Here is an 18,238-nt window from a genome sequence, read left to right as displayed (position 1 = left end):
CCAAGATCCCAAAAGGAGAATAGAGGAGAAGGGATTGTGGCGTGGACATCCCCCCTGGGGGGTGATTTCTCACTTTCTGTCTCTCTGTCTCTGTCTTTTTAGCAAAGCGCACATGCCCTATGGCAAAAACCTCTCCAAAACAAAAAGAAAAACAAAACTCATGCGGGGTGCATATACATGCATGCCCAAAATCCTGAGAAGAGAAGGGAAGAAAAAGGATTGCAGTGTGGCCATCCCTTCTAGGAGGTGATTTCTCACTTTCTGTTTCTCTGTTTCTCTGGCAAGTTCATGCACACAATAGCAAAAATATCTCAATATGTTGTGTGTGTGTGTGTATATATATATAAATTGATTATCCTCACTAATTCTATACTCCCTGCAGCTTCTCAATTTTATTAGTTAATGTGTTCTTAGTTCTAGTTACTCAGGTCCAAAACTTTTGTCAGACGTTTAAGTTTTATTTATAATTTTTAACAGATAAAGTTCATACTCCTTTATCTCCTCCAGGGTTAGAAGGGTTTTCTTTTTCTTTTCCCCAACTGAAATGGTTTTCACAAGTATCCTAAGTGTAATGATGTTTTTTGTCCTGACTTCCCAGCTATTTAAGGTAATGGGGAGATAGTTTGTCCCTTTCCCAAGGTGGCTGCTCTTCCCCACCCTCAGGTCTGCACCCTGAGGGACACTTCCTTAAGATTCCCTTCAGTCTTTTTGTGAGTGCTTCATGAGGTCATGGAGGACAGACTATAAGGGGAAGCAAAACCCTTATGACTGTGGGTCTCAGGGGTTCTATATGCTCTTCTGGCCTATACTCAGCCCTTCTCAATTCCTGAATAACTTGAGCTAAATTCTGCTTCTCAGTGTCTGGCAGATCTTCCCCATGTAAGCGAATGCTGATATCCTGTAGCTCCTTGAAAGTCTCCATATTTTCCTAGATTTCAGAGGAATTCATTGTTCTGCAACCTCAGTTCTCTGATAAATTTGAGAAAAAGTATAAATTTGCAGATATGACTTTTTGTTGTTGTAAGGATGAGAGTGATTTTTTTCCAGCTTTCTCCATGCCAAGTGTACAACAGAAGTCTTAGTAAGGGTATGCCATCCTGAAATCTGCTTTCCCATACTCTGTAATCTATCCATCACCCAATCATATTGACTCTATCATAAAAATACTCATATTCTGACCAGGTCTTACCAATTCATTCTACCATCACCACTTTGGTTCATGCCACACTCATCTCTCTGCTAGATTTTGTGATGGCTTTCTAATTGATTTTCCTGCCCCTACCCTGGCCCTCCCATGACTTTTATTATAACATAGATCCTTCCAATCCCTCCCTGTCTAACTTGGAGTGAAAGTTAAAAGTCCGTATAATTGCCTACAAAGCCCTGCATGATCTGTACTACCCCTCCAAAATCACCTCCTATTATTCTTTCTTTTACTGATCAAATGATATTGACCCCCCCTACTATTCTTCTTCTTTTTTTTTTTTTTTTTTTTTTTTTAGATTTTTTTGTTATAGTGTGCATGCACTCAACAGAGAGACAGAAAGACAGAAAGCAAGAAATCACCCTCCCGGGGGGATGGCCAGGCTGCAATCTCTTCCCCTCCATTTTCTTCTTGGGATTTTGGGCATGCATGCACACACACCCCAAGTGGGTTTTAAGTTGCTGGGTCCAGGATTCAAATCACACTTGACTACTTGGGAGTTCAGCAACATAACCAATGTCACCTGTTGGCCTAACCTCCTACTATTCTTTATATATGGCAGTCAAGCATCTCTCTCTGGATCTTTGTAGGTAGTACTTTCTCTGCTAAAATGCTCTTCTCCAAGATTTATATGTTCCATACTCTTACCTCCTTTGTACAGATATCTTTTTATGAGTCTGTGTAAGTATCTTCTCAGTGAAGCCTTTTCACTTTAGTTAATAGCAAACCTCCCAATAGTATCACCATCTGTGCTTATATATTTAATTATTTTTTATCTCTTCTTCCACTTGCCAGAATTTAATTTCCATTGCAGTAGATAGTTTTGGCTATTGCATTTAGTATTCTCTCTTTAGCACCTAAAATTGGACATACTGTCAAGTCGATTTTTTTTTTCATTTGGAGAGGTTTTTTTTGCTATAGGGCACATGTGCTCACCAGACAGACAGAGAGACAGAGAGACAGAAAGCAAGAAATCACCTCCCAGGGGGATGGCCAAGCTGCAATCCCTTCTCCTCCTTTCTCCTGTTGGGATCTTGGACACACACGCACACGCGCCCAGCATGAGTTTTAAGCTACCAGGTCCAGGACGCGAACCGCGGTCGACTACATGGGAGTCCAGCGACATAGCCATTACGCTAACTGCTGGTCCCCATCAAGTAGATTCTTAATAGATATTTGTTAAATGAATGAAGGTTTAAAACGTTAAAAAGGGAGCCAGTGAATAATGAGGGGTTAATGACAAACAAAAGAGTGATAATCACAGCTGGAATAAAAAGTGAGGTGACAGGAGGGGTGAGGTATGGAGAACCAGAAAATGAACCGGTCTTGACACTTCCACTGTAACTGGAGTAGATGAATATGCATACATTTATGAATGGTGGGACAGAAAGCTGAGAACATTTATACTGGGAAACTCCTATTTTTTTGCTGACATGGTATCATTTGCTGAGATATGTGCTCACCAGACAGACAGAGAGACAGAGAGACAGAAAGCAAGAAATCACCTCCCAGGGGGATGGCCAAGCTGCAATCCCTTCTCCTCCTTTCTCCTGTTGGGATCTTGGACACACACGCACACGCGCCCAGCATGAGTTTTAAGCTACCAGGTCCAGGACGCGAACCGCGGTCGACTACATGGGAGTCCAGCGACATAGCCATTACGCTAACTGCTGGTCCCCATCAAGTAGATTCTTAATAGATATTTGTTAAATGAATGAAGGTTTAAAACGTTAAAAAGGGAGCCAGTGAATAATGAGGGGTTAATGACAAACAAAAGAGTGATAATCACAGCTGGAATAAAAAGTGAGGTGACAGGAGGGGTGAGGTATGGAGAACCAGAAAATGAACCGGTCTTGACACTTCCACTGTAACTGGAGTAGATGAATATGCATACATTTATGAATGGTGGGACAGAAAGCTGAGAACATTTATACTGGGAAACTCCTATTTTTTTGCTGACATGGTATCATTTGCTGAGATTTAGGGAGGGTTTGTGATTAGTAAAGGACAAGGATCAGAAAGGACAATATCCAAAGGGCCCAGATGTCTTATAAATTCTGCCTCACAGGAGGTAAGCACAATTACACAATTTTAAGGGATATGGTTCCTAGATACTGTCTATAAGGTATTAGAGGAAAAACTCTGGAATAATTGCAATTTTTTCATATTTTATCTATAAACTGAAAAATAAAAGCAATTTATTTTTGCGTTGCTTACCTTGAGTTCTTAAGTAAACTAGTTTGATTGTTTTCAAGCCTAAATAGCGTTTTAAACACCAAATTCACTTGTATTCTCTACACAGAAGTTTGTCTAATTAAGTTTATAAAATATTTGCTTTGCTTGACCTATTAACCATCTTCAAATAGAAAATAAAAGTTTAGCCACAAATAGAATGGAGAATGAAAAATTAATTTAACTTATTTTGTATCTCAATTCTCCATTTTTCATGAAAGACTGGATTTGTCCAAGGCTGGAACTGACATATCAAAATATCTCAAAATCAATAATTCAACTTTTTCTTGTTCTAACTCTTTTTAGAGTTGTCATAATGATACAGCTGCAGGATTTCCAGCTCTATGTGCCTTGCTGCGAGCCTTTTGCCGGGTAGACACAGAGAAAATGGCAAAGCCACTCTTGAGAGTCATGCTATTAATATTCCCTGGGGCTGGAGACTTCGAATGACTGTCGTTCAGCCATGCCTGGTTCTGTCACAGATAGGTAGACCTTGCCCTTGTGTAAAATAATGCCATGTGTGATTTAATGAGAAAAATATTAATGAATATCTGTTATAGTTGATATCTTTTCAAGAGATATAAAAGACTTTGATCCTGTTGGTCTTTTGCTTGTTAAATGCATATAAAATGAATTTGTTTGCTTTTGAAGTTGAACAAAAATGCTGCAAAATAACTTGTGTAAATCACATTCCTTCTTACTATACCTCCTAACCAGAAAATCAATAGCATGGATTTCCTGACAGTTAAAATGGATAGATACATATTTACCAGTCCTAAATCAAGCAGATCTAGAAGCCAACGCAAAGCATAGAAGTTCGCTATGAGAAAGAATATACCAATCAATAAGACACCATTGAAGATATTTGGGAGGAAACAAGAACACAGTATATTCTATGAAATAGAACTTTGTGTTTGATAGTAAAAAAGCTAAGTATCCTTTTGACATTATGAGCTGCTAGCTATAAGACTTAAGTTAATTAACCAGCTTAGCATTTAGCTCCCTCCCTTGATAAATGAAGTTAATGAGACCCACTTAACCCAATAGCTATAAGGATTAAATATGTATACATACAAACTAGTCCCACATCACACTTCACATACAGTATGTGCTCCCTTAACATCTTTGTTTGCCTTTTATTGTCTTTTTTTTTTTTATGGTGGAAAAATCTGTATTTAGAATTAGCCAGCTGGACTTGCCTTAGATGATCCCAATGTTTTTGGCAACATCCAGAGCATCATAATCAAGAGCCAGTCGTACATACGCCTTCTTCTCTCCATCAGGCCTGATTAGAGTGTTGACCTTGCCCCATCAATATCATAGAGCTTCTTCACAGCCTGTGTGATCTGGTGCTTGTTGGCCTTGACGTCCACGATGAACACAAGTGTGTTGTTGTCCTCTATCTTCTTCATGGCAGATGTGTTTGTCAGGGGGAACTTGATCATGGCATAGTGGTCAAGCTTGTTTCTCCTGGGGGCGCTCTTCTGAGGATATTTAGGCTGCCTCCGCAGCCTGAGCATCTTGGGCCTCCAGAAAGTGGGTGATGTACGGATCTTCTTTTTGCTGTGGCTGTGGATGCCTTTCAGCACTGCCTTCTTGGCCTTCAAAGCTTTCACTTTAGCTTCAGCTTTGGGAGGGGCAGGAGCTTCCTTCTTCGCTTTCGGCACCATCTTGGTGAAAAGCGCCTCTTATTGTCTTTCAAGCTTTAAAAACTGTTGACAGACAATCATCATTTTCTGAACAGGTATGCACCATGAATTAAACCAAACATTTCCATTGCATTATCTAGGTAACAGGATTCTAGATAAAACATAACAATGTGGAACATTTTACATTTTTATAACTGAAGACACTAAGTTCAGAAAAGTTTATTAAGCCCTACAAGGTCACACAGATAGTAAACAACAAAGCTAGGATTTCTGACCTCAAATTAAATAGCTGTCTTACTATAATCACACAAATGGTTAAGCATATATATTTGGACTTAATTATACATGGTCTTCCCAACCTGAAAAAAAAATTAAAAAAGAAAGAAAGAAAGAAAAGGGGGTAAGAAACCTGAAGACTGGGACCAGCAGATGATGTAATAGTTATGTCGCTGGACTTCTGTCCTGGCAACTTGAAACTCATGCTAGGTACATGTGCATGTGGTCCCAAGATCCTGAGAGAAAGGAGGAGAATGGGTTGCAGCAAGGCCATTCCTCCCTAGGCGGTGATTTCTCACTTTCTGTCTGTCTATCTGCATCTCTTTTTCTCTCTGGTGAATACACACACTCTATAGCAAAAATTTTCTCTAAGAAAAAAAAGGAAGAAAAGAAAGAAAGAAACCTCAGGACCTAGCTCCTCTTTACATTCAACACTACCTGCCTTTGTTATGTAAAATTAACCAAACAATATTTATAAACCCAGTCTGAACATATCCCAAGATGCATTGACTAATCAGGACCATGCAGTCACACTTTCTTTATTAGCTTTTTTTTTTGGGGGGGGGGAGAGGTTTTTGCTATAGGGCACGTGTGCTCGCCAGAGAGAGACAGAAAGTGAGAAATCACCCCCCAGGGGGGGATGGCCATGCCGCAATCCCTTCTCCTCCATTCTCCTCTCAGGATCTTGGGCACAAACGCACACGCGCCTGGCATGAGTTTTAAGCCACCGGGTCTGGGACTAGAACCACGGTCGACTACGTGAGAGTCCAGCAACATAGCCATTATGCTAACTGCTGGTCCCAACACTGTCTTTATTAGCTATGACCACTGTACCCCCTAGTATACAACCAAAATTTTAAAAGGGATGGTCAATGCTCTCAGCTGCTAGGAGGAGAGTGAGAACGTTTTTCCTATTGAAACAACTAACAAAAAATGGAATATTCTACACAAATACCTGTATCTTTATTTCTTAAAGCTCTGCTTTCCACACCATGTTAAGAATATCTGGCTGATTGAGCAGGGGAAATCACAGAATAAAGACTATCCCAACACATTTAACATGGCATTAACCAAAACGTTCACCACAAATACCAATTAAAAAAATGGCGAATATTTCAGAGTTCTTTGTTCTTTGTTGTCAATAATCACCACTTATTGTGGAAATATTACATGCCAGATACTAAAAAGTAACTTGGCCAAGTGAGCACAACTAGGAAGAGGGAGAGCTCAGGATCGAAAGCAATGCTGTATAGTGCCAAAGCAAATCCTCCAGCAGCATTGCCTCTGCTATTTAGTCATGTAATGAACTAAGGGGAAACCTCATCACCTCCTGACATGGACACAACTAACATGAAAAGAGGAATGATTTTGTTTCCTTATTTTAGTTTACAAATAATTTACATATACTATCTCATTTCACCTAAAAGTACCCCAATTTGTATTTTTTTTTGAATAAAATAATTCTTTATTATAAATTTTTTTTTCTCATCACAACACACATATGAATTTTCCATCCAAAATACACTGTGCATTGGCTCAATCAAGCACATCAACATATATGTTCTCAGCAAATGATTTCCCAATTTTTGTGTCCTGCATACCTTGCCTTTTGTTTTGCCATCCTAGGTTCCCCATCCCCACCCTCTGCCATGTCCCATCTTCCTCCTCCATTGTCCCTGACATTCATGATTGCCCTCAATGGCTTCCGCCCCCCCCCATTCAATTGTTCTACCAATGAACTCAATTAGTCTAAGTATATCCACTAGCTAGCACAGCTGACATATCCTTACACATGTATCCAAATCTGATCCTAGGCATAAACCCCAGGGAGTAGAATGAACATATTATAAAGTAGACCCCAGTTGTGTCCATACAACTCTCTTCAGTCATCAAATGTGCATTTTTTTTTCCTCCTGCTTATTACTTTTTTTATATTAAATTATATTGCCTAACACTCATTCCCTGAGTATCATCACAACACACCAAGTGTAGTTTCCCATCTAGGATAAACTACATAGTGTCTTAATCAAGCATGTCGTCACCAATACTGTTCCATTTCTACTTTCATACATATAAATATGTTTTTTATCCTATGTTTGACCCTCAGCCCTTTCCCCCTCTCCCAATTACTCTATCTCTGCTATAGACAGCTATCCTCCAGAGGGGTCATTGAAAATGCGATACCTGCGAGTAGAGGGAGAGGGGTCACGAGTCCAAAGTTTTTAACAATAGGGAAAATAGATTCCATTCAAGGTTGGATCAAGTGTGGGTCTCGTGCAGTTCCGCAACTGTAGGTGAGTCTCCATGGAATACAGTTTCAGGAAAGCAGTTCTGGTAAGCAGAGTTGACCATCAGTTGATGTGGCACAGCGGCCATCTTGTGGTTAGCAGGAGTGGTGTTGTGGAGGTCTGCAGCGTGACTTATCCTCGGGTGTCTGGCTTCCCTAAGAATGGCAGGGTAGTTCCTGTTCTTGCCTGAGGTAATGCAGGGCTGGTATCCATCATCTTCTCACTGTCCATAGGTAGATAAAATCCTTCTCTATAGTGTATTTCTCAGTTGGTTTAAGGCAGTTAAAGGTTCTTTCTGTTGCTTATAGTTGCAAATTCTTATTCCTTCTCTTCAGCTTCAGCTTGCTCGTCCCGCGGTCGGACGCAGCCTTGGCGCCCGCCCGCCTCCTGCCTCCGCCGGCTTAGCAGGGCCCTAGGGGGGACACGCACAGCCCGGAAGGGCCCGCGACGTCCCGCCCCCAATTTGTATTTTTAAGGTAAGGCATCAAGGTCTTTCTCTCTGGATAATACTTCTACCAAACTGAAAATACAGTGACATGAATTTGTTACTCTTGAAAATTAAACATAAAAATACAGAACGTTCTGCAACTTTTGTACATCTAGCAGTTCCCCCATAGCCTAATTATATAGGCGAATTATAACCATGTCTGTGATGAGGTATCACCAACATGCACCAACTACTCACATTTAGAAGAAATCATAAAATTAAGCAAATTCCCTCTAAACCAGATAAAAACAATTACAAGAACATAAAGCATTTATATGACTTAGCATTTGAAAAACTCCTCAGGTTAACTAAAATTTAATAAAAATTGTACCCTTGCAAAATGATATTGACTTTGTAGTTCTCTTTGTCTTTCTTTAAGAGTTTCTAAGAGAGCATACTTGAAGTTTTTTTCTTAATATAAGGTTCTTAACGTTCTGCAAGTGTATTAAAAATAACCGAAATGAACAGCCATTGGCATTTTTCAATCAAGGGCTTGTCATCCACAATCTTCCACAAGGTAGGAAATATTTTTGAGCTCAGAGTAATCCTCAAAAATTAAGTAGTAGAGAAGGAAGAAAATGAACTAGCACCAAGAAAGAAAAGTTCCATAATTAATATTTTGTTTGAAATGTGGGTTTAAACTTTAAGTTACATGAGTGGTTAAAAAGGTAATTGACATTTTATTATACATTTACACACACACATACACAACTGGTTAACAGAAATATTATCAAATGTGTCCAACATAAGGCAAGTTTCAGGGTTGAATAAGATGAAAATGTCCACATTATTGATTTGATTATTACATACTATATGCATGCTTTAAAAATCATATTGTACCCCACAAAAATGTGCAATGATTATATGTAAACCAAAAATCACAATTAAGAAAATCATTGGATGAATAGAAAGTCTTTTTTATTATTATTATTTAGATTTAATCACTACACATCTTTACAGTGTACAACATGGCTTTTCCCAGCATGACTACAGTGCGTATCAGTGAAGTCTAAGACCTTACCATATATATTATCACCAACAAATAGCTTTTCATTGAGCAGAAAGTCTTATAAGTAAGTGCCACTAAAACAAAATAACTCACTTTACCATTTTTGTTGTATGTTTGATAAACACCAATATATCTGACCATTTGTACTGATCAACCTTGGTTATTAAGTCAAGTTTAAAAGATCAGGTTGTCATCCAGGTAACTGGGAGGTGTTTATTCAGTAAGTCACTAAATAGTTTTGGAGCCCTGTTTTATGCAAATACTTTCCTGTGGGGACATAACCATATGAAATGTGATAGAGCCTGCTGTCAAAGACTCACAGTTCAGGGAACCAGCAGTTAGCATAATGGCTATGTCGCTGGACTCCCACGTAGTCGACTGCGGTTCATGTCCTGGACCCGGTGGCTTAAAACTCACGCCAGACATGTGTGCGTGCATGCTCAAGATCCCGAGAGGAGAATGGAGGAGAAGGGATTGCGGCGTGACCATCCCCTCTGGGGGGTAATTTCTCGCTTTCTGTCTCTATGTCTCTCTCTGTCTGGCTGGCGAGCGCACGCGCCCTATAGCAAAAACCTCTCAAAAAAAAAAAAGTCTCTCAGTTCAATGAGATATATATTCGAATGCAACCCAGTCTTCCCAGTCTTATATTTTATTTATTTATTTATTTTAGAGAGATTTTTGCTATAGGGCAGGTGAGCTTGCCAGGGAGACAGAAAGCAGGAAATGCTAACTAACTCACAAATACAAATGAATAAAATAAAGTACATGAATTCTAAGACATGCTTATTACCACCCACCAAACAATATTCTTTTATTGTGCAAATAGTACACATGGAAATAAATCTGAGTAAATTCTTTCAATGAGCTTTCTTTTTTCTCAAGAACTTAATATATTTTAAGAGTGTAGAGTGAGATAAACCTATTTTAGAGATAACACTCTAATTTCTACATCAAAATCCAAACACATTATTCTATTTACATGTGGCAAATCCTGTTGAGAACATAATATAATCTCTTTTCTGGGGACAAAGGGTCATCCATAAATACAAATAGCCTGTGCCCAGCTTATTTAGTTCTGGTCTTCAATTGTAGTTTGTAGAAGAAATAAAACATAAAAATTTGGCTTAAATGAATATAAATTTATTCTGTGTATACACACACACACACACACACGTATACATGTTTAGGTAGATAAATGAGTTGAACTAAGCAATTAGAATATTAACTTACATATACATTGCCTATTTAATGAAAAATATGTCTGGAGATGTGATCTTTTTTAGGGCGTGTGTTTTTCTTTCTTTCTTTGCTAGACTGTACGTGCACTGAGAGAGAGATTTCCCCCTTGGGCGTAGTCATGCAGCAATCCTTTTCCCTGGTTTTTCATCCTATCAAGATTTAGGACAGAAAACAAATTTATTGAAAAAATAACAACTCACAGAAACACTGGATAGGGGTTAAGAATGAAGAGAAATAAGGGACCAGCAGTTGGCATAATGGCTATGTCACTGGACTCCCATGCAGTCGACCGAGTTCGAGTCTCGGACCTGGTGGCTTAAACTCACACCAGGCACGTGTGTGTGCGTGCCCAAGATCCCGAAAGGAGAATGGAAGAGAAGGGATTGTGGCGGGGCCATCTCCCTGGGGGGTGATTTATTGCTTTCTGTCTCTCTGTCTCCCCCTGTCTTTCTGGTGAGCGCACGCGCCCTATAGCAAAAACCTCTCAAAAAAAAAAAGAATAGAAAAAAAGGAAACCAAAGTGTAGCCAAGATTGGTTAGATGCCGCCCTCTCCAGACACTCATGCACTCAGCAGTGGATGCTATTGCCTCTGAAAAGGACTGTGACAGAGCTATCCGTAAACTCTGCCTGTTTATTTGAATGATTCTCTTCACATTAAAAGTTGTTGTTGTTTTGGTTGTTTTTTGTTTTGTTTTGTCTTGTTTTTGTTTTTGTTTTTTTGTCAAGGCCCACACTTCAAATTCTATATAGTCAAAGAATTCTTTCTCGTTTTCACTTTGGTAGTGAGATGAAAGATCCTACCTACTACTGAGGTTAGAATTATTCCCTTAGAATGTTTGGATCCTTGGCGCCTTAGGGGCTAAAAATAACACATACCCACCACAAGATTTATCTCCCCTATAGAAAACTTTAAAATCTTGTTAACTTTATTTCTTTGTTTCATTTTAAAATTATGATTCCTGGTTTATAAATAATCATTGTACGTCTTTGTGGAGTACAGTATGGCTTTTCAATGCATGCATATAGTATGTAACAATAAAATCAAAGGTATAGACATTTCTTGTCTTCAGCATTGAACCTTACATGATGTTGTACACATTTCATAACAGTTCTCTTAGCTGTTTTGCTTCGTTTTGAGAAATACAGACTGAATTTTCAGCCACATGTACTCTGCTGTGCTATACAGTTCTCTCACCTATCGGACCAGTTGACATGCATTCTTGTGTCTATTGCTCATTATCTCAAACCTCTCCCACAGCGGAGTGTCTTGTGCCTACCGTTACTCTGTTTCTACACCATTGAGTACCTCAGTTTTTTCTATGGAGTGCAGGTATTTGGTATATTTTAAATAAATAATGCAGTATTCCTCTTTCATAGCCTGGCTTAGTTCACTTATCTTTATAACTTCTAGGTTTGTCTGCTTTATGTCAAATGACAAGATTTTGTTTTTCTTTATAGCTGAGTAGCATTCTACTGTGTATATCTACCACATTTTCTGAATCCATTCATCAGTTGTTAGTCATTTAAGTTGATTGCACGTCTTAGCTATTGTGAATAATACTGCAAAAATGTGGGTATGCAAATATCTCTCCTACTGAGTAATTTCCTATCCTTTGGATAAATACCTAAGAATGGGATTACTAGGTCATATGGAAATTCTATTTTAAGGTGTGTTAGAAACTGCTGAACAGTAGCAGTACTAATTTATACTTCCATCACTGTGCATGAGGGTTCCTTTCTCTCAGCAACCTCTCCATCACTTGTTATTCTTTGCTTTTTTGAGCATAGCCATTCTAACTGGGGTTAGGTGATATCTTAGTGTGGTTCTGACTTGTATTTCCCTGATAAAAAGAGGTGTCAAACTTTTTTTTTTCCATATGCATTCTAGCCATTTGTATGTCTTTATTTGAGAGTTGTCTTTTTGGGTACTATTAGTTTTTCTGCTTTCCTTGAAATAATTAGAACTCATTCTTGGACTTTACCAAGCATTATCAGGCACCCAGGAAATTTACATGAATGAAAATAAGAAAAACATAAATATAAAATGTACTATGAAAATGGTACATTTAAAAAATATCTGATTGCAATAATATAACAGAGAAAGTTATCACACATATTGATAGGACTATGAGGGAGATGTACTTTTAAATAACAAAATATCAGGAAATGTATAATAAATCCTACGACTGTATCAGAAATCAAATTATAAGGTTTATTTTTCACTACGATTTGAAGTTCAGTTTAAATTTCTGTACCAAACTAGGATTTTTATTTCACTTAAACTTAAGAGTGAGATACATATAAGGATAGCAACATATAAGGATTATGTCATCATAAAAATTTTATATACATTCTGATAAATGCCTATATCATCTATGCTCTTCAGTGAAACTTCAATTTGCATTATTTTTGTAAGAGAATCAAAATAGTTTAAATGGGTTTACATGGATCTGGAGGAATTTTCAAAGTCTTTTATTTAATATGGGCATGGCCTAGATTTTTTTGCCAGAGCTTGTAAGAATATGGAAAAGCATAAGTTGTCATATCTTTACTGTAATACTAAGGTATAACTTTAGTGTTTGTGAATATGGGAGATCCCATATCATCCAACAGTGAGCTACAAAATAAGCTTAGACACACATATACCTAAATATTTGCATCTTCTTTAAAATAAGTTCTCTTTTTAAGTTGTCCCTGTGAAAAGGATATTTTTCTTCCAGTTCAGACTTCCCTGGCTTCTTTGCTTTCAAATGAGCAAAAAGTGAAAACATCCAGTCTTAGAAAAAATTTCTGCTAACGCAAACCATTGGAAAGTTTAATAAGTATTATCACTCTCACTTTTTCCCTGAAGAGATTCAGCACAATTATTGCTAGAATTTGCCCTAGATTTTTAGTCAGCTGCTGCAAGAGAAAAATAATACTGTCAGTGGAGTTAATTAAAACCTGTGTTAATAAACTACAGAAGAATAAAACAAAAAATGGCCAATAGTTTTCAATATTTCTCATTGACAGCAATTATATTTATTTTTAAACCTATGTAACCCAAAGCAGGGAAAAGAAAATCCATTAACTTACATCCTGATATTTCACTGTGTCTCAACTCAGATGATAAACTTTCTATGTCAAGACCTAATAATGCCTTCATGGATGATAACATACAGTGCACTGCATTTCCCTCAATTTCCCCTTATAATTTCAGAGGTAAGACTTGGCTTTCTACCTCCTTTATTCTTCATATAAATGCTTATTAGAGCTATTAAAAATCCTAATAAGAATCCCAAAATGTTATATTTCAGTTAGAAAGCATCCATTTTATGAACATAAAACAGTCCCCAGCAGAAACCCAATAATAGCACAGAATGGTATGTGTTATCATATATTAGATTATTAGAATTTTGTAAGTTAAAAAAATTACTTCCCCAAACTTGAAGTGATTCACAAGATAACCATTTCAGAAAACTTAGTTGTTCCCATTCAGAGTTCTATATATTTTTTCATTTTCTTAAAATTTTTGTTTATTGGGAACCAGCAGTTAGCGTAATGGCTATGTCGCTGGACTCCCACGTAGTCGACCGCGGTGGCTTAGAACTCACGCCGGCCGCGTGTGCGTGCGTGCCGAAGATCCCGAGAGGAGAATGGAGGAGAAGGGATTGCGGCGTGACCATCCCCCCTGGGGGGTGATTTCTCGCTTTCTGTCTCTATTTCTCTCTCTGTCTGTCTGGCGAGCGCACGCGCCCTATAGCGAAAATCTCTCCAAAAAAAAAAAAAATTTTTTGTTTATTTATTTATTTTCTCCATTAATGAGAGAGACAAAGACAATACTCCAAATGGGATCATGACACTGAAATCTAACATCAGTTCCAGTCAGTCCTAGATCATGGGCAACCACAAGCCCAGCATACTCAGGGAGGGCTCCAGACACAAACCTGGAACCTTCCCATGTGCATCATGTTTTACTGCTGTGCCACTGTCCAGCTCCTCCATTTCAAGACTAAAGCAGCTGCTAATATTTATAGCAGAAAGACAAGAGAATAGTATTCAAGAAATCTCCAAATATCTGAAAAATGCCTATTTCTAAGGCATTTTACTAGAAGTCCAAACATAAAATACTATTCTCTTCTTCAGAAAGTTGAGAGTAGGAAAAGGGGAATTAATAATTAACACAAATTACTGTGCCAAAATTCAAAGCTATCACATCTAATATGTGGGTATACCCTCATTGCCCACCCTAGGGAGTTAAGGTCCATCTTCCCAGGTTCAAAATCTCTGTGACTTTGAACTGTACCACCTTGAACAAGGTCAGTGACCTCTAGACCTCCTTTTTCACAGTATTTTTCTCCTCCTAGTCTCTCTCATTTCCACAGCACATACTTCAGTTGTTCCTGTTACTTTCCTACCCAGAGTGTCTTCTCTCTTCCTACTTAATCTTAGATCAGATTATCATTCTTAAAGCATCAGCTAAATCCACTCCATACTGCTTGTTGACTCCAATTTTCTTTAAAAAAAAATCTCTAAACAGTTACTGAATACTTAGTATAAATCCAACTCTCAAGTCCTCTCATTGGAGTCTGTGCAACTCTTTTGGTTCACATCAGCCTAAGTTTCGAGTGTGTATGTGTCACCTTTCCAGTTCACTCATGGAATGTGCTCATGTTTTCCTCCATGGCACTCAGCAAAGTGTGTAGTACATGGTAGGTGCTCAGTAAATATCTTCTTGTTATTATGTGCTGTGTATAGCTCACACACTCAAGTTATATGTGAATATTCTAACTAATCTCCCTTTTCCAGCTCTCAACTTTCTGAAGAAGAGAATAGTATCTTATTTTTGAACTTCTAACAAAGTGCTTTAGAAACAGTGAGCAGTCAGTAAATACTATTAAATAAAGATTCCCTTCCATTATCACCAGCTTAAGCAGTAGGTTAAGGACACCAGAAAAAAAAAGGGGGGGAGGAAAAGTTGGTCAGTGGGACCTTGTGTACTTTAAAATATATAGTATGAAATATTACTCAGTCATAAAGAACAGTGAGACTGTCATTTGATAAAAAGTGGACAAGTATAGAAGATTTAATGCTAAGTGAAATAAGCCAAACAATGAGAGACAAACACTGTATGTCACCACTCAATATATACCAAACATCTACCCTCTATGGCAAAAATTGAAAGGTTCAAAGACGTAATTGCAGACAGAACAAGTACAGATACTAGAGGTTGTAGGAGGAGGAGGGTAATAGAGGGTGGATGGCAGGGGCTCAGGATTAAAGCAATCAGGAGACACAGTGAAGTTCTTTGTTGAAAGTTAATACTTTGATTTAATTATCATGCACTGAATGTGTGCTTGGAAAACTATATTGCATGCCATGAAAGCTGTTCGACAATTAAATGCAAATTAGAAATCATAAAATAAAATAAAATTAGAATAAAAATGTGCACAAGTTACTGAGAGCTGCTCAGTAGAGACAGTTCTGTGGAGGAGACCATAGAAGAAAGAAGTCAGGGAACTTAACAAAACCCTCAATGGAAACTGGTAAGAAATTCCCCTGTAGGCCATAGGTCCCATGATTTCTAGTCTCCTGAAAAGAAAAATGAGATGACTGCTTCATTGTGAAAAGTCTCAAGTGAAAGAAAGAAAATAAAATTAGAAGTAGCTTAAGGTAAACCATCATATTTAAATGATAGCATTTGTGAATAAAAACTGGTACTAATAGGACTGTCATATTTTATGTTACAATTAAGAAATATGTTTTTATTAATATGTTTCTAATAGGCATTAATTGAGCAATGGAATTTTTCTTTTCTGTCGAAGCAGCTATTAAAGCACTAGAATCATTATCCCTCAATTTAAGTATCATTAGTCAATTGCCGTGTCAGCTGAAATACGAATTTTCTAGGCATAGTCATGCCTATTGTCCTATGAGGGGCAAATTCAAGTGGAATAAGAAAGAAATATTTACAAAGATGCCCTCAAGCATGATTATAAAAAAATGTGACCTAGTTCTATGTGGAGAAAAAAAATAAAACCTACCACAGTCAGCCTAGTCTAGCACTATTTTTACTACTACTTCAAGTCATCTAAGAAACTAATACTAAAATAGCAGCTATAGCTCCAGTCACAGAGCTGATAGCCAGCTTTCCATGTTAGCGTGGTAAATCCAGGATACACATGATTAAAACTGTCAAAGGAGCTGATGTGTGAGTACACCAGCCACTCAACTCACTCCTTTCTATTTCTCCCAATTTTACAACACTTTTTTCTCCTCCTTACTGTCCTCTGATATCCTTTCCTCTTCTTCCATCAAAAATTCATGGAATGGAACAGGAACTATTCTACCATTCTTGAGGAAGCCAGATACCCGAAGATAACTCACGCTCTAGAGCCCCACGGCACCATTCCTACAATGGCGGATCCGCACGAGACCCACCCTTGATCCAACATTAAATGGAATCTATGATCCCTACTGTTGAAAACTAAACTTGTGGCCCTTCTCCCTTTACTTACAGGTATCACATTTTCAATGGTTCCCCTGGAAGATAACTGTATATAGCAGAGATAGTGTAATGGGAGAGGGGGAAAGGGCAGAGGGTCAAAGATAGGATAAAAAACATATATGTATGTATACATGGTATGAAAGTAGAAATGGAATATTATTGATGATAACATGCTGGTATGGAGGATCTATTGCTGAGTGAAATAAGCCAGGCTATGAAAGAAAGATATTGTACATATCCACTCAATATACACCGACTATCCGCACTCTATAGTAGAGAGCAATAAATCGGAGGACATAAAAACAGTGAAGGTACTTAATGAGAATAGGACAATGTGGAGTGGGGTGAGTGAAGAGAAGAGGATAGAAGGGGATAGCAAGTGAACAATAGAGAGTCAGGACGTTAGTGAGAAATAGAGAGGGCTTATAAACTGTTGATGATGACATGTATAGTATTCTCAACTGGATTGGTATGGGAGGTGTTTCAAGATGGGCAAAGTATTTTTACAAGCAAAACGAGAAACAGCAATTGACTGTTTTATAAAAATAATTAGAATAATAAAAGATAATGATTGGGGAAAACAGAAAAGATATGGAATGTTGAAGTGGGGAGATTAATGTCTCTGTACTGACTGACGTGCATGGCATTCCCTTTTGAAGAAATAATGTAATACACTGTAAAGTTATATGTAATCCAATGAAATATGAAGAAGATATGATGATAAAAAAAATTTTAAAAAAATGAGTGAATATAAATGCATCTGTCAAGAACTGAGAAAGAATGCCTAAAACACTTAGATAGGTGAGTACTAAAGCTGTGCGACTAAATAAATTTATGACAGAAATGATATCAGTAACACTAGGAAAGCACAAGCTGAAAAGCCTAAGAAAGAGCAGTGGGCATGGGAAGAGGCTGAAGCATGAGCTGAAGGGAAGATAGAGAAGGATAGCAAGTGAACAATAGAGAGACAGGACCTTAGTGAGAAATAGATAGGGCTTATAAACTGTTGATGATGACATGTATGGTATTCTCAACTAGATTGGTCTGGGAGGTGTTTCATGATGGGCAAAGTATTTTTACAAGCAAAACGAGAAATAGCAATTGACTGTTTTATAAAAATAATTAGAATAATAAAGATAATGATTGGGGAAAACAGAAAGGATATGGAATGTTGAAGTGGGGAGATCAATGTCCCTGTACTGACCGACGTGCATGGCATTCCCTATTGAAGAAATAATGTAATACACTGTAAAGTTATATGTAATCCAATGTAATATGAAGAAGATATGATGATAAAAATAAAAAATTAAACATAAAAAAAAAATTCATGGAATGGAACCAGCAGTTAGCCTAATGGCTATGTCGC

At 37.8% G+C, this 18,238-nt stretch overlaps 1 pseudogene; it reads right to left on the bottom strand.

Moving 5' to 3' along the window:
* Positions 1–4,636: 4,636 nt before the first annotated feature.
* Positions 4,637–5,106, bottom strand: LOC106736046 (60S ribosomal protein L23a pseudogene; annotated as a pseudogene).
* Between the last annotated feature and the right edge of the window lie 13,132 nt (positions 5,107–18,238).

This window comes from Tupaia chinensis, unplaced genomic scaffold (assembly GCF_000334495.1).
Source record: "Tupaia chinensis unplaced genomic scaffold, TupChi_1.0 Scaffold000622_1, whole genome shotgun sequence".
NCBI lineage: Eukaryota > Metazoa > Chordata > Mammalia > Scandentia > Tupaiidae > Tupaia > Tupaia belangeri.
This window is presented reverse-complemented; position numbering and strand designations above follow the sequence as displayed.